This window comes from Atractosteus spatula, chromosome 3 (genome assembly GCF_055471065.1).
Source record: "Atractosteus spatula isolate fAtrSpa1 chromosome 3, fAtrSpa1.hap1, whole genome shotgun sequence".
NCBI lineage: Eukaryota > Metazoa > Chordata > Actinopteri > Semionotiformes > Lepisosteidae > Atractosteus > Atractosteus spatula.
In genome coordinates, this window is record NC_142708.1 from 76,008,550 (window position 1) to 76,032,067 (window position 23,518).

General features: G+C 48.2%; 1 protein-coding gene across 1 annotated transcript in view; it reads left to right on the plus strand.

Annotated features, from left to right (window-relative positions):
• Positions 1 to 14,107: 14,107 nt before the first annotated feature.
• Positions 14,108 to 23,518, plus strand: part of gpr4 (G protein-coupled receptor 4) — a 32,063-nt gene continuing 22,652 nt past the window's right edge. Inside the window, exon 1 of the mRNA XM_088912022.1 lies at positions 14,108 to 14,362. The gene's annotated coding sequence lies outside the window, so the exon portion shown is untranslated. The remainder of the gene's footprint in view (positions 14,363 to 23,518) is intronic.

Here is a 23,518-nt window from a genome sequence, read left to right on the forward strand (position 1 = left end):
CCACTGAAGAAGGCAATTTTGATCTTTTGGGTTTTTATCAATATGTTTTGTCTTGGTGGTTTTGCAGAAGAAAGACTTGTCTGATCTATTAATTCTCGCTTCAGGGTTGCATTGCAGAAGAGACCCCATCCGGAGGAATTTGGTGAGGATTATAATGGAGCTGGTCATTTATGGGATGCACAGATGCCAGCAGCCCTGATATCATTAGCTTTGAATGGGCATTGATTTTGGAGATAACTCAAACAGGTTTGTTAAAAGCAGTATTAGTGTAAATCCAGGATGAACTGACTTGAAACCTTCAGCCCATGTACAATTTTTTAAAAATTTACAACACATAAGGCCACTGTGCACTTCTCTTAGCTCATGTATAAAGAGGAAGTGCACATCTTGGTTAATTGGTTGCCAAGCAACAGTGCGAGATGTGGTGGTGTTTTTAGGCTCAGGAGTGTGGGAACATTCATTTTGAGTCTTTAGTTTAGTCATCCCCAGGCGAGAGAAAGCAATGTTGACTGGATCAGGAAATAAAAAGGTTTTTTATTTCTTAAGCAGCATTAGACTGACAGCAAATTTCGAACAGCTGGTGTTTTGCCAACTTGCAATGTTTTGCTGACCATTTTAGTCCAGGGTGCCTCAAAATAGCAAAACAGACATTTTCAAAATAATATTTTTTTTCCGGTTTCCGTGTGGTCGTTTGCTAAGCGTTTGCCTTCTGGGGTGCATTTCTGAACCGAGATTGATAGATTTTTCTGGTGTGCTTTTCACTATCTGCATTTGTTGACAAAGTTTTTATGATCTCAAAAGTCAGGACGGAGTGATTAATGAAACTTGTCATTTTCTTTTATGCTGGAATCAAAATAAGAGCTCCATGATGAAAACGAAGGCAATCCATGGAAAGAGAAACAATCCCGAGCAGGCTTTCCTGCGAGGGGCCTGTGTTTTGTCTCAATGACAGAATTGCTTCAGTCTCTTTTTTTCTGTCGTTTAACATAACCATGGAAACAGGCGGCTTTTTTTCCCACAACCAAAGACCTGTGCCGTTGCTGTCGAGTCCTAAAAACAGCTGGGCCAGGGATGTCTGAAACAGGACATTCTCTTTACTCCGAAGTTTAATCAGCTGACCCTGGATTTTGTGTCTTGTCCTTGTTGTCCTCTGCGTGCAATGCCGTGACGTCTCTGCTGTGAGAAAGGGAATAAAAAAACTGATGCTGCTCCTGTTCTACTCCTATTGTCACAGCCTTCCCTGCTGCTGAGCTCTCTGCCTTGTTCTGCTGCAATCAGGGGCCTGGGATCAGTTTATTCAGTGCTGTGTCAGTCGAGAACAAGATGTTCTTGATAGGAAGCCGGAGCTGTGAGAAAGCAGGGGCTTGTTTGGAAAAAAACCAGGGAGAACCACAGATGTAGCCTATATATCCGGGATGCCCTGCTTGCCATTATAGATGCCACCACACGTGCAGGGCAAGAATAGATCTGCTTGTTTTTTTACCTCCTTCATTTTTCCTTTATCATATCATTTGCGTTTATAATATTTACACTGGCTTGTCATCACCTCCCTCTAACTCATCCTGATCGCTGGCGTATGAAAATGACCGCCTCCAGAGAAAATAGAACCTGTCCAGTTTTCCCACAGCGGCTCTGCACCCATGTGCACATACCAGCCTTCTTGGAAATCCCCAGGAGCCAAGACAGCAGGTCTTGCTTGGTTTGTGGCTGCTCTGGTCTGTGCTTGGTGTTGTGCTGCACAAATGTAATTCCTGTCAATGGCTGCAGGGTGTGAACATGGAAAGTTTTATTTTTTAATTGAATGATGCGCCTCTTAATACTACCAATAGTGCAGCTGGGCTCAGGGAGTCTTGATCAGAAGCCATGTATTTTGGATTCTGTTTTTAGTCGAGGTCACTTTGTAGGGGACCGAAATTGGATTTCTCGCCCCAGTTGGGATTTGAATCGGACGTGGCCAGACGGACTGTAGGCGAAATGTAGTGTTTATTTGTCTGGTTTAAATGGGGGGTAAACTAGCAGAGAAAGCCTGCCCTTTTGTTTATTGTGAAGGAAGAAACATTTAGTTTATTGGCCCTTTGTGAAATCCGCCACCTGCTCTTACTGCCCTTAAAGCAAATTTCAACATGTTGTGCATGGCACGAAGCTAGTTTATGGGGTTATGAGTCACATTGGACTACATTGCCTCTTTTGGCAGTTGCCGGGTTAAAGTTATTATAGTTTTAACTAGCCTTATATTGCTATAAGTGTGTGTCTGCTGAGTTAGGGGCTTCAAAGTTCCACACAAGAGCAATCCACATGTAATCTAAACTGGGACTGGGACTGGGGAACTTTGCATGCTTCAGAACCCATATGATCTGAACATTTACAGAAGACTTGACTATTAACCTTAGTTTCTATATGTCTGGTTTATATGTGTATAGGCAAAATGAGTGAACACCATGCTTGCAATAACACGGCCACTGTGGGACAATTCTCTTCTCATTTCCACTGTTGTTCCCTTCTTGGTTTGCTTCCTTGTCTTACGTCAGGCAGTCAGGATCTGGCAACATGTTAGTCAGGTAGAAATCTGAGTTTATCTCCTGCCTCTGGGGGCGACTGGCACTGGCAGGGAGCTCATGTCACTGCGCACAGGAAAGACAGAAAGTGGTCAGATTGCAAGGGCGTAGGGGAGCTCGCCTGTGGGTTTTTTCAGGACAGGCAGCCTCTGGCTGTGATGATTTTTAATTGCAAATATGCTGCATTTTTTCCACAGCTTGTACCCACAAACAAAAAACACATGTTTTTGCTGCTTCCTCCAGGCCGTTAAGAAGAATTTCTTAGGTTAAGATACAGACTCTGCAGATCTCTGCAGATCAGACACAAAAAGGCTTATTCCTGGAGGGATGCCAGTCCATTACAGGGCACACATGTAAGCACAGAGAGACAAAGATTAACCTAGCTATGGGAATGTGGGATTCAGAGCATTTGGAGAAACCCCAAATGCACACATGTAGAACTAGCAAACTCCACACAGATGGTGCTCTACTTCAGAATCGAATTCAGGACACAATCACATGCTTCTTTATGCTGGGCATGGCATTTACAGAAGCCTTTTTTTTAAAGAAGAAAATGCATTAAAAATTGTATTTTTTTAAAAACCGAAAGCTACAGTAGATTTATCTCTCAACCTGGGAGGTTTGTGCAGTTATTTTTAAAGGGCATTTTATATCCTTTGAAGTTTGCTGTTCTCACAGGACTAGATAACTCTCTTAGAAATAAATGACCAGAAGAGACATGTCTGTCACAAAATGGATTTAATACAGCACCATTTGAAACTGCTCACCTGGCATTCATTTCTACGAGTAGCGTAATGTTAGGCCTTCCTTCCCCAAGGCAGCTGCTCTCTCTGGAAACAGGCTCCAGGCTTCGTTTCGAAACAAATGATTAAGTGTCGAGCTTAAACCCCGACCCTGGAGGGGATCGGTGTCAGCGTGCACCTCTCTGGGCGGACGGAGGCGATGCCATTAAGATAATTTATGATGTCACTGCTGGTTTAAAGGCCATTACTCTGCACAGCTGGAGCGCTGGTGTAATCGAACTGGCAGGCAGATCCATCACCCAGGCCCTGCCAGGAGATGCTTCTGGGCTTTGGAAATCGTGTTACTGTGTACTGGAGGAAGAAAAAGACGCTTTCTTCTTTATTTCCTCCGCAGGTGGTGCCTGGGTGTTGATGGCTGTTGAGTATCAGTGAGGATCGTGGCTGACAGCCGGTATTTCCGTCAGTGCTGCAGACACCCAGCGACCACGCTCCCAGCCGTCTGCGCTGGCAGGCCTTTCGCCTCTGGAGTGCTCGAGAGCCCCTGAATACTCACTCTTGGCTCCGGGATCCTTATTATGAGGCTGTCAGACAAGCCAGGAAACTTTTCTCCTCTTAAAAAGTATCTTGACGCTGGAGCTCAGGTGAAGAGCACAGACTGCAAGGAAATGAAAGGGCTGGAAGTCTCTGTTGCCCCGTGACTGACGTCTGGCTCCTGCGCCTGGGCAGAGAGAAGCAGAGACTGTCCTTCCTTGATCCCCACTGCACATTCTGCGTCACGATTTGCTTTCCTTTTCTTTGCTATCATTTGCTGTTTTGGGCAGTGGAGGGGTGTTGGGCAGGGGGTCTCCCCTAAATAAAGGCCAGGTAGCCCTGCGCTACAGTGCTGGTGCCAGGCCTGTGCTGGATGTGTACTGCACGCTCGGGTTGGCCTGGCAGGAGGATGTGACACACCACAGGCTAGCGCCCCACACACGCCCCTCGCTCTTCCTGCTGCCAGCTCACACCTGGCCCGCAGAAACAGGCCTGAGGAAGCCAGGCCTCGTTGGCTTCCTGGAACCACAGTCACGCAGATCAGCGAGGGAACAGGGTTACTTTGCAACAGATTATTGTCTTCAAAAGCATCCATGTGTACACTTAGATCAAAAAAGAGGCATAAGGCTTTGTGATGTGCACAAAAGGTTTAAATTATTAATTGAAAACCATGCTTTGGAACTTTTCTGTCCTTTGTGTCCCTCCTCACAATTGTTCTCTTCTCTTTTAAGCTCTTTCGTTTTCGGCTAACTCTGCGGTTCAGTCCTGGGATTCGAGAATACTCCTAACAGAGAGGCAGTTCACCTCCAGCAGTGACTGTGGCTGCAGCGTGTTGCAGAATCATTTCTACCGAAGGTTCACATCTTCTGGATGACTAGCGGAAGACTAATGCATGTCTCTTTGAAGTTATGGGACCAAAAACAGTAGATTTGGTTCTGAGGTATGGGGAACAGCTTAGTATCTTATTGTGGCCAAGATTGCAATTCCTGTTTGGGCTGTTTAATTTTTGCCAACTATTCCCTGTGAACCCCTTGGGGGATGTCTGAATTTACACATTAGACAGGTCAGCTCTTGCCTTAAGTAAAGCGCCTGAGGAACATGCACCCACATTCGTGCCACTTGTGAGACTGCTTAGATCAGCCTTCTTTCACAGCATGCACAGTGTACAACATGCTTAGAAAAAAAGCCCAGTCTGGTACGTCTTCACACTGCTTGGGAGTCATGGGGGAGCTCGGCTGTTCCCACGACTTGGGACAGAATGGTTCACTGTGGATCATGGATTAGTCACTATGGAACAAAACATTGTTTAATATTTTGATAGAAAAGTGAGTGTGTGTGTATATGCTGTACATTTCTTTTTCATTATTTGTTTGAATGAGGTCCTTAAGCGTGGAGATCTACAGTAAGCCAGGACGAACCAAAACAAGACTACCGTTCTTAAAAACATCAGCTGCTTCATTAGCTTATTTATTTGCCTGGAAACGTCAGATAAACGCTGCCTGGAACACGAGCTCAGGAAGCCATAGAATATCACCACTGTCTAAAGTTTGCCGAGAAGTCACTCTGAAGCCCTGCCTGGAGAAACGTATCGTCCTCACAGAGATACAGTCTCTTGCAGCGGAAAAGAAGCTGCAAAACACACAAGCACAGCAAAGGGAAAGTATAGAGTAACAACTGCATGATTTCTGGAACAGCATATTCCAATTTGGAGGTGGAGCCTAGCCGAGCAAGCAACAGACACAAGGCGGGGTCGCCCTGGACATGACAGCAGGCCATCGTAGGGCAGACACAGACGCAAACACACACACTCACAGCAGGGCCAATTCTCCCAGAAGCCAAGAGCCCCGAAAGGGAACCCACATGAACATGGGGAGAACATACAAACGCCACACAGACAGCGCCCCAGGAATTCAACCCAGGGCCCCAGAGCTGCAAGGCAGCAGCGCTCACCACTGCGCCGCCATGCAGGCCCCTCGGAGGGCTCACTAGTGAATAGTTGCTGAGAAAGAGTAAGAAACCTGCTCTTCCCGTGTGTGAGAGACACGCTGTTTGTGTGTACGTATTCGAAGGTAAACAAGGTGTCTGGTTCAGACAGATAAAATTCAGGTGTTTATGTTTTCTGGTGTTATGCACTTTGAAACATATATAAACCAACAAGAGTGACTCGGTCAGATCACTACCCAGTGCGTGATCTGCTGTGTGAAATGGCCTTTCTTGCCTGGCCCTGCGGATTGTAAAAACAAAAGGCAATTATGTGATAAGGTGTAGCTGGGTTGTAGAAGCACAAGCTAGTAAGAACTCGAAAGTGTTCAAGATCAGTGGCAGTTTTACATCTGCTGCATTGCAGACATTTAAAACAGGGGATCAGATACCAATAACATTTCACAATGTTTGCAAAATACTTAACTGTTAAAAACAAAGCAGCATTTTTATTTTGAAATGGTATTTTCAGTTTACCTATATTGCATGCCATGTTGTGGAAATATACAACTCTGTACGTATTCCATTTTTAAAAGCTGTAATAAAATTTTCTAAATGAATACAACAGCTCGATTGATTTGGGGAGCGGGGGGGGATTTCAACATGCAGTGTGATCTGCTCCCAAAGGCTGCAGCTTCAAAAGGGAAGATGGATCTGAAACCTGAACTCTGCTTGGACGACCGGAGTGAGGAACCGGTGATGCAAAGGCCTCTGATGTATCAGGGTCACAGCCCTTAGAGAGCAGTCATAGGAACACAAGGGAAAAAGAATTAGGTTTATTCCCTGCTGAAAAGAGAAGAAAGAAAACACAACGTTTCGGCCACGGATCCTTCTTCAGGTGTCAAAGGTGTTTAAAGTAATATAGTCACACAAGGACATGCAGGAGTTGATGTGCAGATCCTCTGACAATCACTGCTCTGTACACGCTCATCTGGTTGTCACACGCACATTCTTTTAAAGAGACAGAGTTCCATCTTGTCATCTTGCCCTCATCCTCTTCGGCTTCATGGGGGGGCTTGTGAGCGGTGCAGACGGCGAACACTGTGAATCATGGCTCCCCTGGAGACACAGTGCGTTCACGCGCATGAAGGCAGCGCATCAGGCTTGTCTGGAGATTGTTCGGAGCCCTCGAAATGGAGTGGTGGCGTAGGGCTCCCGGCTCTTCCAGCACAGCCCACAGACCTCCTCATCATCGCTGGAATTCCGACCTTGGAGAGTCTCCTGGGTTGGGCCAAACTGATGACAGTCCCGACAGCACGCGATTCGGAGCAGGCACGGCAGCGCAGGCATGGCTCAGGAATAACCAAACCTCGAAAAATGACTCGCTTTCCCCACCTGAGACGTGCATTTGCTAGGTAATTCACACCTTCGCTTCCCAGCTACTCTCAGCACACGTGTATACATCTTTTTCCAGATAGACAGTATGCATGGTCCTGCACTCTGACCTTAAACCACCATGGGTACATTATCAGGCTTCACAGAATGCTGTCTGGAACCAGGAACAAAATTCCTAGCCATCAAAGCCAGCTGGATCTCTCCCAGAGCCTGGAGCAGGAGCATCTGCCAACTCGGAACGTGTGTAACCAGCACTTAGCAGGCAAAACAATTTCTGTAGTACGCTTCTGTGTGGGAGAAAAGGCAGAGGCGTGGATTGCTGATTACTGAATCAGGCTGGGTTTTTCCTTTTTTACCAACCTGGCCTATCTGCTGTATTGTTTAAAAAAATCTGTGCAGGATGTTTAGGAAAATGACCACTTCCTGTCATAGGCTGTCATAGAATTCCATATCAGCTTACCGTTATTAAAGGAATTCTTCCCCAGAACTTCCAGTACGTAAAATTCATCTGAATCACCAGTCAGGAGCTGTAATATTTTATTACAACTCATTTAGACAAAGGGTAAATGTTTAACACACTGACACCCCTCTTTAACATCATGGTTGTTATTTTACAAGTTATTTGCACTTCTTAAAATGATAAAAAGGTTTGTGCGCACGTGATCTGTGTGGATAACAACAGGAGAAGGGGCCATAATGACCGCCTTTCTTGCTACTGGTAACTTATTAATCCAAGGATCTCTCCTCCATGGCCAGTTCTTGAAACACCTGGTTGCATCAGCTGCCACAGCTTGACATGGAGGCTTCTTGCTGACAACCACCAGCCTTTGTGTAAAACACGCCTCTTGCTCCTAGTCCTCAACATTCTAACTCTTACCTTCCATGTGTGTCCTTGGGTCCTAATAGGGTTTTTAATGGGTTATTTCTCTTAGAAAGGCAAAACAAGTATGACCTGATAGTTGCGTGTTTTTTGTCGGAACAGTTCTTCTCGACACTAGATCCAAGGTGCCAAGTAATTTTAATCATTGTGCGCACATTAAGACATGAAACAGGCTTCAGAGCAGCTCTTTTGATTTTAAATTCCGTTGTATTTCCTCAGTGTTTCTGGGCAGTCGCTTCTAATTTTGGACCTCGCCTGCCTCAAGCACCTCTTCCTCACATTATCTCCGGCATTCTCCTCTGCTAAACTGACACATTCCGTACGTCACAAAATGACACCACAGCAGACTCTGATCCCTAATTCATCCCATCTCAGACCAGGAATTAGTGCAGAGTGACAGCAAGCGAACTGAGAGCACAGTGTGGTTTTCAAGACCTGCTTATTTTCAGGTGAACTCGTTTTGTGTAACAATAACTTACACAGTTAGTGAGGCCACTGTGACACACGTGATTAAACATTCCTTGTGTCCAATTGCTCCCTGCCCCAGTTTGCAGCAGGACAACTGACTTGGGTTTTGAACAACATGTAGCACAACACTGATCACATTCTGTGTATTCCTGCCTCAAGATTGTCTGTTTGTAAAGATAGAAAATAAGTGAGGTCCTAATATTAATTAGGATTAGCAGTCTGCCGAGGTCTCAGTAAGGATGAGCAGGGAATACCTGAGTGTCAGGGAAAACCACTCCAAGCACCCGGGTTAGGAATCCCAGGGCTCGTGTTTACAGTGTTTTTTGTAGTTTTTGCTCAACGAGTTCTTACTAAGTTGCTCTATGCTCAGAACTCAGAGCTGCTTGACTCTGAACTGAAACTAAACTGCAGGAGCACATATCAACTGTTTCAGCTTCCTTGCACTGTCACCTTGTGGATTTCAGGATATTTAAAATACTGCTGCTCATTCTAAGAGCTTAGAGCTCGCATGGTTTGGCTCCTGACTGCATCAGGGACCTGTTTAATCCCTCCACACCTACACATTCGCTGTTCTGGTGCTCCAAGGCGGTGGAATGATCCTCCTGCCCATCTTAGGGCTTCAGTTAGCACTTTATTGCTCATTACTGTTAATTTACTCGGCTCATGCTCCAATCCAAGGCGTGGATTTATGCATGTGGCTATTTTACTGGAGCCATTCTGGAGATCTGGGATCTCAAACCACAACTATCCACGCATTCTCTAATAATCATTTTTAATATAATGTCATACAATTGACTTCTGTACTTACCATACAACTATATACTTCTATGCAGTTTTTATTCAGGTATCCATTTTAGCAGCCTCTTTAATCTTAGAGCACTGCAGTGGGCTGGCACTGGGCACAAGGCAGGACTCCAGTCCATTGCACGCATACACGCACGCACGCACACACGCACGCACACATGCACCTCACATCCTGGACAGCATTCCTTTGGACAGTAGAAGGAAACTGGAGCCACTACCTTTTAATTCTGTTTGCCATTTGCATTCGCTTTGTTTGATTGTAAAGTGTCATGAAAACCACAATACAATATCAAATAAAGAGGATCATTATGAGACAAGAGTTTGCAATTTAGTTTCAAAGGAATACAGCCAGTGTTAAGGCTCAGCTGTCTCTGGGAGAAGGGCGCTCTAAGTCCATGTATGGAGAACTGCATGCTGCAGTTTGCTACTCTAATCCTTCATCTATAGATAGGTGAAAATAGGCAACTGTGATACCTTGTGTTAACAAGTGTTTAAAATCTGAAATCAAGGACTTGTGGCAGGGGGTGTTCAAAGAAATGCAGACTTTTTGGCGCTCTGCAAAGAGCACACAACTGCGCTGAGCTGCTAAGTTTTCCTCCGTGAGACAGGGTGAAAGGGCTCTGAAATCAATAAGCTATTAGCAAACATATGAGCAGGAGGAGACGAATGGCCTCATTTTGCTCACGGCCTGTCTGAGGTTTGTTTCGTTGACAAGGGGAGCGAGGGGAGAACCATCTGCAAGGGTCTTCCTCGCTGCTGGGCAGGAGGCCGTTTCAGCGGACCAGTCTTGGAAGGAGGAGGAAGGTGAGAGGGGGGTCCGGGCCATCAGCCACCTGAAAGAGAAGAGAAGAAGGGGCATCAGACGATTTCATTTCATCTGTATTTTTGCGACCTCATGAACGGTCATCGTGGGGGGCGAATCAAGCTTAATTTGATGAGCTGCTTAGACATGCACAACAAAATATAAAAACACACTCACGGCCACTGCAATTCAGACGCTGCTGTCTCGCATAGCTCAACGTGTCACATGATGGAAGCAGCACATCCTGACTGGCTAATACCAGGATTCGAAACTCTGGTGCAGAAGGCCTGAAGTCCAACTGTTCTTCTAGGATCATTTAAGTGGAATTCCACGCTCCTGCTCACTGCCGGAGCCGCGAGACGCTGTACCCAGCGAGCGCGCCATGAACCCCAGACTGGCGGCCACAGCGTCCCCCCCCGTCAGCTGTCCCCCATGCTCTCCTTTGGTGGCAGTTCTGCACTCCGGGGGAAAGGGATTTTCTATGCAATGTCAGTGGACACGTTCCCAGGTTCCCGGAGAGAGGAAATTCCTGAGCCGTCTCGGTTTATTTTAAGAGGATGGCAGAAGGACAGGCTCGGGGAAGTGACTCCCTGCTTTCCCGGACGGCCCCTGCGACAGCGTGTAAAGTCAGGGCCCTATCAGCCCTCCTGGGACGACCGGCCTCCCTTCCCGTCTCACCCCCGGCTGTGGCTCTTGACTCCTGACCCCTGAGGCCTGGACCCAGCCCCGGTCAGTTTCTCAGAGCGCTGGACTGGTCAGCGACAGGCGCCCGGCCTGCCGGGCCCTGGAGCTGTCCAGTGCCACGCAGCAGCCCGGCAGGCCCTGTCCGTGCAGAGCTGCTGCTGCTTCTTTTCGATGACCACAACATTTTTCTCCTTGACCTCTCGCCTCTTGAGAGCAGAGGCTGAAGCGCTTATTTACTTTTCTGCTTATTGTGTTCAGAAAAAAAAAGATCTGGCTCATTTTTTCCATGAAGTTTACAGATGTTTTTTTCCCTAATGCTCAGATTAACTCTCCCTGAATTGCTGAACATTTTTTATAGCCGTTGCCTGGCAGCAGACGTGAAACAGATTTTTTTTGTTTGTCTTGCACCAACGTCTTTTCTTCTCTCCAGCAGCTGCTAACATGCCACCCTCAGAGTTGCTAATCTTTGCAGTGGCGTTCAACCTTCCTCCTCCTGTTAGCACCAAACGCAGGGCGCAGGGCTGCCAGTCTGCCGAACCCAGCGATATTCACTGCGCCACTCTGCCCGCTCAGACTCCTGGTTTCCGGCATTTTCCCAGTGAGGTGTGGGCTTGTTCCCTTCCCTTCGGAACGAAACATGATGGATAGAAACTGTTCTTTTTACTCTTGGACTCTCTGCTTTTTGGCTCATCTTCCAAGATTTTTAAGGATTTGGTTCCGTCTCTCCGTACTTTCCGCACTCCGTTAGCCAGGACTGGTCACACTGGGAATAGCCCCTTCATATGAAATCCCACTCAATCCAGCTTCCCTTTGCTCTCACAATTTAGAGCAGCCAATCAATACTGATGTGCATGTCTTTGGTAGGTGGGAGAAAACTGGAGCCCCCGACACACACAAGAACGTGCAGACTCCACACGGACAGGTATGTGAACCTGTCCCATCTCACCCCGGATCGCTCCAGAAAGAGCACCAGAATTACCTTCACTGCATAAGGTTCTGCTGCCACGTTTTGCGACAGCGTCTTTCCCTCAGCGCTTGGCTCTCAGGGGTCCTGCCACTAGGTGCTGCGAACAGGACAGAGAGCTGGGGGAGGGGCTGACACTCCTGCTCCTGCAGCACCGCAGACAGAGACACTGCAGAGCACAGCTGGACACGCTGCACCAGCGCTGCCGCCTGAGCGCTGGGAGGTTCTCATCCGCTGCCTAATGGCTGGAACAGAGGTCACAGCGGGGCCTGCTAAGCCTATTTATTTAATGCACTTCCCTCACAACTGAAAATGATGCACAATGGAATTATCTCAATATCCCCGCGCTACCGGGACTCAATACGGTCAGGGCTAAAAGCATTTAGGCACCTCAGACTCAAAATAACCTTATTTGCTGCGGCCTGCTGGCTGGGCAGGGGCGGCGCCGCAGAGCACCGCGGGGTGTACGGTTTCAGCCTGCTCCCTCCGTGCCGAGCGCGGCGGCTCTCCTGCGACCTTCCCGAGACGAAGGGGGAGCCGGAACAGACCTGAAATTGGAACCCGAGGCCTCCGTCTCCCACCCTGCACGGCTTCAAGGGCGTCCGGGGGCCTCATGGAGATGCAACAGCTTGACCTTCTGCGAAGGTTCAAAAAGCCCAGTGTGTCCCCCATCAGTCCGGCTGCTGCCTTCCGACTCCTCTGCTGGAAACGGGGGGAACATCGTCTCCGTAGCACCCCTGAAAAAAGTCTGGATGTACTGAATGTGCGAAGCCACAGATCGAGGGTTTCTTCGGTCTTAGTCCCAGGGAGCACCTGGGTCATGTGGTTCCAGTTTCAGACCAATTTATGATAAACCAGTTTGGTTATTTAAGATTCCCATGAATGCACGTCTGTAACTCAAGACGATTAGAATTCAAGCTGCTGGACTTGGCCTCTTCTTCCGACTGCACTGGGATTGTCCCCTCTGGTCACGCCAGAGCCCAGTGCTTACACCCGGCTGGTCTGGACTGGGTCACACCCGGCCCCGGCCCCCAGCTCACAGGGGAAGAGGAGAGGAAACGGCGCGAGAATAAAATGCTGCACAAGAACACAAGAAAGACTAGAAACACTCCACCCCTCCCGTCCCGAGCTCAGGAGCTAGGAGCTAACCCAGTCGAGGGACACATGCAGCCAGGGTGTCAGCTTCAGCAGCCTGGCTGGGTAGCTTGTTCCACGCTCCCACCACCCTTAGCGTAAAGATTGCTTTTTGGGGGGGGGTCAGTCAGCGAAGCCTCGGAGGACAGCACCCCAGTGTCTGTGGCAGCCCATCCCGCTACTGCTCTTCCTCACTGCCCGGTGTGACACCGACGGCCCGCAGCGCCCGAGCACCGCTCCTCCGCCGTACGTGCAGGAGGGGCGAGTCCGTAACGAGCGAAGCCTTTTTTTTTTATTCCTGCTTGTCGCTGGATACGCCAGGAGGGAACAAACGAGGGCAGAGGGCAGAGCAGCAGAGCAGCAGAGCCCGGGAGTTGCTCCTTGTTCAGGGGTACAGTCTCCAGCGACACAGCCCAGCATCTGAGCAAGCGCGCCTGCACGCGGCTGCCTCCCCGAACAGCGGAAGCTCTCCCCACACAGCAGTATGGCAAACTAAACTCTACTCCGGAGAGTCAAAGATGACTAACACTAAGGAGGAAGAGAACAGGGATGTAATATTGAATCCATTCCGCGAGCGGAGCAGAAACTCCTGAAATCAGTGGAAATTAAAATGATATCAATGCGTTTTAACTTTCAGCCGGTGAAACTGATCGGTTCTCATTTTCCCCCCCTCAGGTGTGAGTGCTGATGGGGTTTCCTGGGACTGAGGGGCGCCTCAGAATTTGACCATCTTGTTTCCCCGCCTGGGTCTTGCAAGGCGAAGATCATTCAGAGAAGCGAAACTGAACTGTGCGCTGTTGAATTAGCAACTAGTCCATGACTTTCTTTGCTGAACATCAAAAGACGGGAAAACAATCAGAACTTCAGACCGTTTTAGAACAGAACTCGTGAACTTGTCAGTGATAAGCGCGGTGTTTATCGCTATTATTGTCGTGATATCGGGTGATGACGACGGCGGCGGTGTCTGTTTACTCGCTGGCTATTTCCAGCAGCAATGACACGTTTGAACACACCCGGATCGTCCCGGCCACCCGTCTGCCGCACAAGCCCTAGAGCTGCGTGTCGGCGGCAGAAGAGTTAAAAAAAAACCCGTCCGAGTGAGAAGCAACACAGAGCAGAGCAAGTGCCATCTTCTAGGGGAGGGAGAGAGAGAGAGAGAGAGGAGGGGGAGGGAGAAGGGAGGGAGAGAGGGTGCTCGCTGCCGCCGGCTTCTTAATTTGGAGCGAAGACAACCTGACCCGTCTGTCTCCGGAGCAGCCGCGGAAGCAGAGCGCACACCGGGCCGGCCCCGCTTCCTCTGGCATCGCGTGAGAGCACCCGACTGCGGCTGGGGGGCCCTGGACAGTACAGCCCTGCGGACGATGGGGCGCAGGGGTCTGCAGCGCCAGTAGCTGAACTTTCCCCCCCCCCACACACACACACACAACCCACGTCTCTGGCGCCGCGCACGGGGCCGCGGGCGCGTGTCGGCTCCCAGCCCAGGTGAGTGGCGGGTGGGCGGGCGCGCGGCGCACACGCGCTGGCGCTCCGGGGTCCCGTCCGTGACCGTGACCGTGTCCGTGTGCTCATTACCGTACACGCCCGCGGGAGGAGAGTACAGGCAGGACGACGGCGGGGCGCTGCGGATGCAGAGTTTAGCACCTCTTCCCTCGCAGCCAGCGTCGGGCGACTGGACCTGCTCGGGCGAAGGCGCTTCTGTAAGTCTTGCGGGTTTATCGCGCCGATGCGACGCGTTAACGCGGTCCTGCGTTTTTGAAGTACCAGCACCGTAAGCTGTTCGAGGTTTGTACCGGTCTGCATTGTTCCGGGCGGATTCAGAGCGAAAGGGGCAACTTTTCTTTCCCCCGCAAAGACTTAAAATAATAAGAGGAGTATGGCGAGGCGCGGTGATCGCTACAGATGTTTCACGTACTCCTGCCCCTCGGACGAGGTAACCTTTCTCGCTGGCCTGCCGAGGAGAAGAGACCTCCATCGGTCCGCTCCCTACTCGCGTCTGGCCGGTGTTGTATGAACCCCTTCAGCGTCTGACATGAAGTTTGAAAGTCATTCTGTTCTCCCGCTCACAAACAAGCAGGTTGACGGTCATATTCATTGTAAATAATTCATTACAGGCAGGTTAGTAAGAGGCCAAATGACTTTAACGCAGGTGAATGGTGTTCGCTTATTAACAAATACAGGAGACGCTGTACCCCACCGGTGGTGTCTCCGAGCTGCCGGTCGTGGCGATACGCCAGGACTGTAATGAGTTTGGTAATGAGAACAATTATTTGGCGAATGCCGCGCGGTAGTGGCGTATGTCGTTAATTGGGGGGGGGGGGGGGGGTGACAGGTCGTCTCGAGATAACGGGCTTTCAACTGAAAAAACAAACACGAGCCGCCGGGCTCGTGGCGCACCCGCGCTCTGGTACGGTACACGTGCACGAGCCGTGTGAAATTTCTGCCACAACACTCCGCTGGCCGGACGTCTCGGTTTCTCCTCTCTCGGATTTGCATTTTGCTCCCCCCTTCATTTTAATAAGGCCTGATAAATGACCACGAGCGCAGCCGAAAATGACAGCTAGTGTTGTGTCCGCGATGAGTTTTTGTGTTTGTTTCCTGAAAACCCCGAGGAGCGTTGTTAAACGACCCGGTCCTGAAAGCGCTCTCTTCGTCTCGCTCTTCTCTTTCCAATGGCAATTCTTTGCGCGTGTGCGGCGCCTTTCATGTCAAATGATCTCAAATCGCTTTATCTGCGGATCGGCAGCCTCACTGTTGATCACTGTTGATGTGACGTCCCCTGTTCTCTTGGTGTTGAAGACACAGACTTTCTCCCCCTGTTCAAAAGCACACCTGCCTCAAAATGGAGGTCCTGAGAGTGCACCTCAGGGGTGTGTGCTGGTCATCTGTGCAGCAGGCTGGACGCGCTCTTGGCTGCAGGGCTGCTCCCAAGCGGCGCGGTCGTCTCCCTGCTGTCGCGGAGTTTTGGAGTTTGCTGGCTCTCCGGGCTGGGGGGAGGGGGGAGGAGGAGTGCGAAGGCGGAGCTGTGATCTTCCTGCGGGAGGAGGAACAGCCGCCAGCCCTCGGTGCAGAGGCAGGGCCTGGCTGTGGGCTCTCGGCCCTCTTCATGGGACCGTCCTGCACTCCTGGATGAGCCTCTGTTATTTCAACAGGCTCTGGCACTGCACACCAACCCGGCTCCAGGCTGCAGCCCCGGTGATGAGGCTGGCAACTATGAGAATGACAGTAACGCGGGTCTGATCGACAAATGTTTGACTTTTTTAATAGCATGTGGTTGAGTACAAAATCTCAGTGTTGTGTAAACAGAAGGTGGGTGGGAGGAGGTAAGGTCGATGACGTAGAATTCATACCCTTATGTAAAAAATCACGTCAGTGCAGTATGTGTTTTCCCATGAAAGGTAGATATATTACCAAGAAAGGTTTCACATGTTTTGAGGCCCCTCAGCCCATTTAGGCTGGAACTGGCACAAAAGGGTAAAACGAATGTGTTGATCAAACTCACGTTTGTTCCAGTCTAATGTGCTGATTTAAGGGCATCTGCTGGACTGGGAGCCTTCAGGACCAAGGCTGGCCTGACTGGTCCTTGTGTGAAAAACCGTTGTCAGGTCTAGGTTATGTTCTTGTGCTTGGAGCAAATTTCTGAAAATAGATGCCCTGATAAATTTTTTGTTTATGTTGCCTTTTTTTCTCTACTGGTGCAAAATGTCCTAAGAACAGGGATACTTGGAGTATAGCTTGTAGTTGTATTAATTTCAGTCACACGACTCTTGACAGGCATGCAGTCATCACAATTTATTTCTGTGTCTTTTTTTACTTCCCCGTGCTTCTGGTACCTACCTGGGCATCCTGGATACTTCATTCTCAAACTCTGTCCCCCGTCTTGGCCTAGCGGACAATAGGTGTGAGGCTGGACCCTGTCCTTCGAGCGTGGACAGGGGAAGACACTGTCTGTCCAGGCAGCGGTTTGGGCTGCAGGCAGGACACTGAGTCAAGTGTCCAAGTCTTCTGACGAGTCTCCTCTTACGGAATCCGTCTGCCATACCGGAGAGCAAGCCTCAGAAATGCACTTTGAATAATTGGAGCTAAGTATCCCAGCTAGACCCGAGTGCGGCTCCGTGACATTGAAACCAGTGCTGCGGTATCACTCTTGATGATATTAAATGATATCAGAGCCGGGAGTCCATTGACAGTCATAGATCAAGGCACAGAAACACTGGCAGCATCTTTGTGCCGGAGCAGCCCTGCCATGTTGAAATTAGCAGCCGTGACTTGTGGAGATGCCGTGTCCTCCCTGTGCCCCCATGAGGTGAGCACTGGGGCGCGCTGAGCGGAGAGCGAGCAGGGTGTCCTGACTCGACAGCGGAGCAGTGGGGCAGCGCGAGAGAGAGGCAGGCCAGGCGCTCTGGGAGAGAGGGGCAGGAGAGCTGGACGAAGGTGACCTTGCCTTTCCAGCAGGGTTACCTGTAGGGAGTGAAGTCCAGTCCGGTTCCTGCTGTTCTTCCACTCCGGGCTTTCACAGGTGCCGTGCGCTGCTGACATTTGCATGGAGGGTCATGCTGTGCGCTTGATATTTCACAATTGCTGCCTTATTTTGAATAAATCAACATAGACAAATGTGGAAAAGCCATGGAAAAGGCTAACAGAAACATTAGGACGAATTGTTAAACCTGTGTCAACTAAATCAAGTGTTCTAAACTTGTAGGTCTCATGTAGACTGTTGTGCACAGTTTTGGTCACCACTTCACAAAAAAGATACTGCTCTGGAATCAGCAGAGAGAGGAGCAGGTGGATCCACTCCAGGGCTGAAGGGGACATCCTGCGCCCACAGCCAGAGACAGGCAGGACAGAGAAGACTGTGACTCAAACACTCAAATTCCTTCTTCTTTACCATCAGCAGTCAGAGAAATGTGAGCCAGGGAAGCAGAAAGGACAGGGCTGTGTGTTTGAAAGCGAGAGCAGGAAGCTCTTCTTTACCCAAAGGGGTGCAGGGGTATGTAACAACCCACCGACGTGTCTCTGTAATCTTTCTTATGTACCTATGGAGCAAAGGACTATTTTCTCTGTTTTGTCCAGCAGTCTTTCTGTCTTTCTCTCTTGTGACTTTAGAATTAAAAATGAAAGAAGATGTAATGAAACACCTGACAGTCAACAGCACTCCTGGCTGAGTGGCGTGGTGGCGGTTTCTGCTGCTGTATCTGCATCATCTCTTCAGGAAGCAGGGTCCCAGCGGGCTGTCTGGCTGGCTTATGGGCACTTTTATCCAGCAAACAGGATACAGGAGCCGGGTTAATGAGGTGTCTTGCCAAAGACAGCAGGCATCCTTCAGTTACCCTGCAGTAGTAAATCCAGTGGCCGGGACGCGTATTCTTGCAGTGAAGACTGATTGACGTCCAGGCTCTGTGGAATTCTGTTAATCATACGTGTGGCTTGTATTTCCTGAGCTGGAAAGGATCCTCCTGGTTCCAATCAATGGAACTGATAATTGCAAATGAAAAGTCCTTTCCATCATAAGGTTATAGCAAATTGATCTCCTTTCTTTTTTTAAGCTTTGCCTTTACTTAAAATGCTTGTAATTTGTCGAGTTTGTTGACTTGCTGACAGGAATGTGCTGTAATTAATTGCTGGCCTAGGCTTTTTCATGTCACTTTAAAAAACATTGTCCTTCATTTTATCAGCATATGTATCGCTACAGAGACCTATTTTGCTAATGATCTCCAGGCTCAATACCTCCTGAGGAGCTCAGCCGGAGTGAAAATGTAGGGGTGTGCAGTTTCAGCTTGTCAGCAGTTACTGGCAAGTGAGAAACCCTTGTGTGTGTTTTTTGGACTTTGCAGTGTGTTTTATGTGAAATAGAATAAAAAGTGCTAATGCACTGCTTTGGAGGACAAGTTAGTAGGCAGTTTACATGGTCTTGAAATACAAAACATGCCATGCCTTTATGAGATGGTGCACTCGGTTACAGACTGGAAAATGAGGAGCTGAGCTGCACTTACAAAGCATTCCTGTGGGTTTGAAGTCCTGCAGCCGAGACAAACAGGCGTTACTACGCTGAACTGCTTCTCGGGTGCAACTCTGTCTCTGCTGCACTGCTCTTGATGAGAGCATGAGAACTTAAGACTGCCCCCTTCTTGAAAGCAGCCAGGGTCTTACGGGCTTCGGCAAGCTGGGCATCTTGCTCCCCTCCCTCACAACTCTTTGTGTCAAGTAGTGCCTTCTGTTCTCGGTTTTACCTCTCCACTTGTGTCCTGTGGTTCGTGTTTTGCTGTTGTTTCCGAAGTAGTCTCATGCCTTGGCTTTGTCAGTGTCTTTAAAGATTTGAAACCAGTTCCCGTGGAGTTATTTTTGGTTACAGACTAAAGAGATCCAGTTCCTTTAGCCTGTCAGCGCACTACATTTCTTTATGCTGTGGAATATATTTGGCTGCTCTCCTCTGGCTTGGTTCCAGATCAGCAGACATATTTCTATCACATGGTAAATAAAACTGTGGACCGTATTCTAAATGAATTCTTACTAGTGCAGTTTTAACAAGACATCCCTATGAAATGCATGATCTAGCATTTTGTTTGGTCTTGTTTGTTTTTGCTTCCCCACCTTTTATATAACTTGTTAATTGTCAACATAAAATAAACTGTAAGTCGTTTTCAGAAGTAGCTTCGCCCAGCTCAGTGTCTCCCATCTTGTTTACAATTGTCTTCTGCTCCCTCTGCGCCATATTCTGTGCTTGTCTGCATTAATCACCACCTGCCAGTTCTGATTTTTGTCCACATCTTTTGGATTTTACTTAGCAGCTCCTACATTATTTTCTTATCATCTGCAACCGCGAGTAGTTTTACCAACTAGACAAAAAACAGGAGATTGTTGACAGAAATTAGGAAGAGCAGTGGCTGTCGTGCTGATCTCTGCGGTGCTCCCTCAATAACAACACTCCTGTGTGAGAATTTGCCCCTTATCTGTCCTTTCTGTCTGACCAAGTGACCAGTTTTCAAACACCAGTCAAGCATTTTCTTGAATGCCTGCCACCTGCAAATTAAGGACTTTACATAAAATATTAACTTCATTAAAAGCCTACTGAACATCTAAATATAACACAGCATCCTGCACTTTGTATCTGTTGCAGCTGTTACTTATTCTGAGAACTCTGACATTTGTGTCGTTTCAGCGGGGTCTAGCTTTCATACCAAAGATGACCTTCCAGTTAATTCTAATTACCATTTCCAGAACCTTACATGTTAAAGGCTAGTGAGTCTATAATGATTCGGTTCAGTTTTGTCATCCTGTTAATAGCATTCCAGTCAGTTGGTATTAGCTATGTTCAAGGACTGCTGGAAGAGTTTTATTAATGACCTATAAATAATATCTCATCTCCTACTGTAACATCATAAGTATAGCACCTGTAACACTCCGGCTTCTTCTACGCAAATCTAGATGAATATAGGACTTAGTTTTTCCTCTGCCTGACACATATTGTTGGCTTCTTCCCTGGTTAAGAGCTGAGGCTTCCTTAAAGCTTTACACTCTTGAAAGTCTGTGTGTCAGTCTGCTCTTACACAATCCTCTCTTCTGCACTCCACCCTTAATAATCATGCCCCTGTGGGATATATTGGTGTGCCCACCCTTCCTTTGCAAACTTTGAGATGCCCTGTGATGTGGTGCTTTCTAACGTCTCTGTCTTGTCCGCCTGGAGATCTGCCTCTTCTTTAGCATGGCGAGGCATGCACACAGCCAGCTCTGCTGATTTCTTCTTCAGAAGAAGAGACCAGCAGAACCAGAGAGCACCAGTGGAAACTGTGTGGACGTGCATTTAAAACCAAGAGCAAGCGGCCCAGCCATGTCATTGAGTCGAATAGCCTCCTCTCGCTCGTAACCTTTCTGATGCTCTCAGAGCTGTGAAACGGCAGCTGTGTCTCTGCTGGACAGGGTCTAGCTAGGAAATGGTATCAGACCTCCTGCACTTTGCGAGCTGGAGGACACAGCCTGTCAATAAAACAGGTTGGTCTTGTACCATCATTAACCCAGTGGAAAAAGCAGCTGGGAACGGTTCGCTTCTAACTGTAAACACCCGAAGAGCAAAATTTCCTCCCTGAAACTTCCTCCTTTTCTTTTTTTGGAGGGAGTGACAAAATGAAAGGTGAAGGACCCAGCAGAATAATGTACTGGGCAAGGTTTGTGTTTCTTTTTAAAGTGTTTTCAAGAGTAACGGATGTGGAAATGGCAGGATCTGGAGCCTGAGAAATATCCTCTTTGAAGAGCCTCACTTGTTTTAGTCAATGCAGCTACAGTTTCGTGAGAAATCTCTCAGCCTCTGCCTTCCAAACTGTTGTTTCATTTTTTCAACTGAAAAGAGTCAAAGCTGCTTGCTAGTGAAAGAGGTTCTGGGGTTCTGACGAACGTAGGAGTATGAGAAAGATTACAAGAAAGACGAGTCATTCTGCCCATCCAGCCAGCTGGAAGTTAGCAGTTGTTGATCCGAGGGTCTCGGCCAGCTGTGTTTGAGAGAACCACATGGCTGGGTGTCTTGTTCCACACTCCCAAGATTTTTAGTGTAAAAAGCACGTTTTGTTCTTGTAATGCAGTTCCTTCTAGTTATCTCTATACACGCTTCTCTGTTGACTCTTGAATAATAAGCTGATTGGGTAACTAAACATCTCATTTGTTGCATGAGGTGTTTTTAAAAGTAAGAGGACCAGGTCAGCCTGTTGACACTTTGAGACAGATATAGACAGATAAAAGTTGCAGCAGTTTTGACTGAAATTAATGTTTAAATTGAAAACCTTCCCAAACTGGTCAAGGTACCTTTATGGCAATATTGTAAAATGGTGCAATTTAATGAAATAAAAAGATTCAAAGAGATTAGATGTTTTTTAGACACTTCACAGTTATCAGATACAGAGCACTAATCAGTCACTAATTGGAGTGATGTACAGTAAGGGAGAGTAATCTCTCAAGTATTGTTGTTAAATCCCTAGTCTGAAAATTCCCCCTGGACTCACTTGATTCCAAAAATGGGATTGTGTGAGTGGGGGATTTGACTTGGGAAGTGAGTTCATAGTTTATTATCTAAACAAAAACTGTGCAAAACAAAAGCGCACACAATTCTATAGAGAGGTCTAGGACAGAGTAATAGGGATGAATTCATCTTCTGAGTCACAGCTCAGCCGGGAATTTATATGTGAAAATTGTTGCAGTTTCACTGAAGTAATTAATTTTCTTCTCCTGATGCCTGACTTAGCCAGTACTCACCCCACTGTCTTTCACTGAAGCGTGAAATGGGGAAAAAAGAGCATCTCTTCCCCAGTCCCGTGCCAGGGAGAGGTCACTGGTATTCGCTGGCAGGAGCCGGCCTTCTCACAGGCCCGCTATGGCGCGAGGGCACAGCCTGCAGGCCTGGCCGCAGTCATCGGACCTTTCCTCCCCTCCGTCGCGGTTGTCGTCGAGCGGCGATGAGGCGCAGCGGGCCGCGTACACAGAGAGTGAATGGTGTTGATGAGGGCAGGTGGTAAACACCGTGACCGCGCTGCTCGAGCAGTGGAGCCGCGAGTGAGCCAGGGCAGCTGAACGTCTGGGGCCGCGGAGAAGACGAGGCCCAGTGTGGCCGCGGCCTCAGGCTCTCTTTAATTGCTGGGAAACCTTTTACTTCCTTTGTTCAGTTTGCTTTAGATGAGAAATTTCAGATCTAAACTGAAATGAGCTGAGAGCAAAGGACTTTGATTTCCTCATGTTGGTTGGGTTCTTTTAAAAATAGTAGATTTTGTGCTCAGTTTCGTCAGCTTAGACTTTTTTACATATTATGTGTTCACTGTGATTTTATTTATTTAGACTGTGCTGGCATTGTTGGTGTCAGAGCATTGCGGCAGAAAAAAACACTCTAAACTAATAATAGCTAGCAACCTAAATTAAGAGAGGGAAGACTTAATTAGCATGGGGTAGTATATTACGTGTATTTTTATGCAACACTAAATTTCCTCCCCTGCTCGCTTCTTAGCAGGCAGTCCTGAGCAGTCTTTTCAAAGCTGCTAACTGAAGTATTGAGTCGAGGTTGCAAACAACTGTCTGGTCCCTTATTTGCGGTTGGATTGGTTGTGCGTGTCCTTTTCAGTGTGCATACCAAGGCTTACTGGAGACTGGGCACTTTTCGGGCATATGTAATCTGGACACCTACAGGAGCAGCAATGCTGTGATTTTGTGTTTTAAGGAAACCACAGTAAACCATTTGCAGTCCAGTCTTTGGACACCTGGAACAAAAAGGCTACATGGAGCCCTCGAGCACTGCTGGTATTTTGTAATTATCCACTGTCAATAGAGGTGACTGTTGTGTGATCTCCTGGGATCCCTCTGTGCTGAATGGAAATGCCCAAGACCTCTTCCCTACACATCCTCGCTCGCGCAGGTGGCTGGGCCCTCCTGTCACTTTCTCCTCTGCCTGTTTGCAGTGCCGTGCAGAATTTGTTCCCACACGTTCTGAAATAGCAGGGTGAAGCGCCTGCCTAACAGCTTTCTCCCAGGTATAATTGCGCTGATGAAGGGGTGAGCAGATAACAATTTGTGACAGCACCAATCCATGGCCAACAGTGTCTAGACTTTAATCACTCCCCGCTGCCGTAAGGAAGGAAAGGTGGAAAATGCGAAAAGGTTCCGGATTTC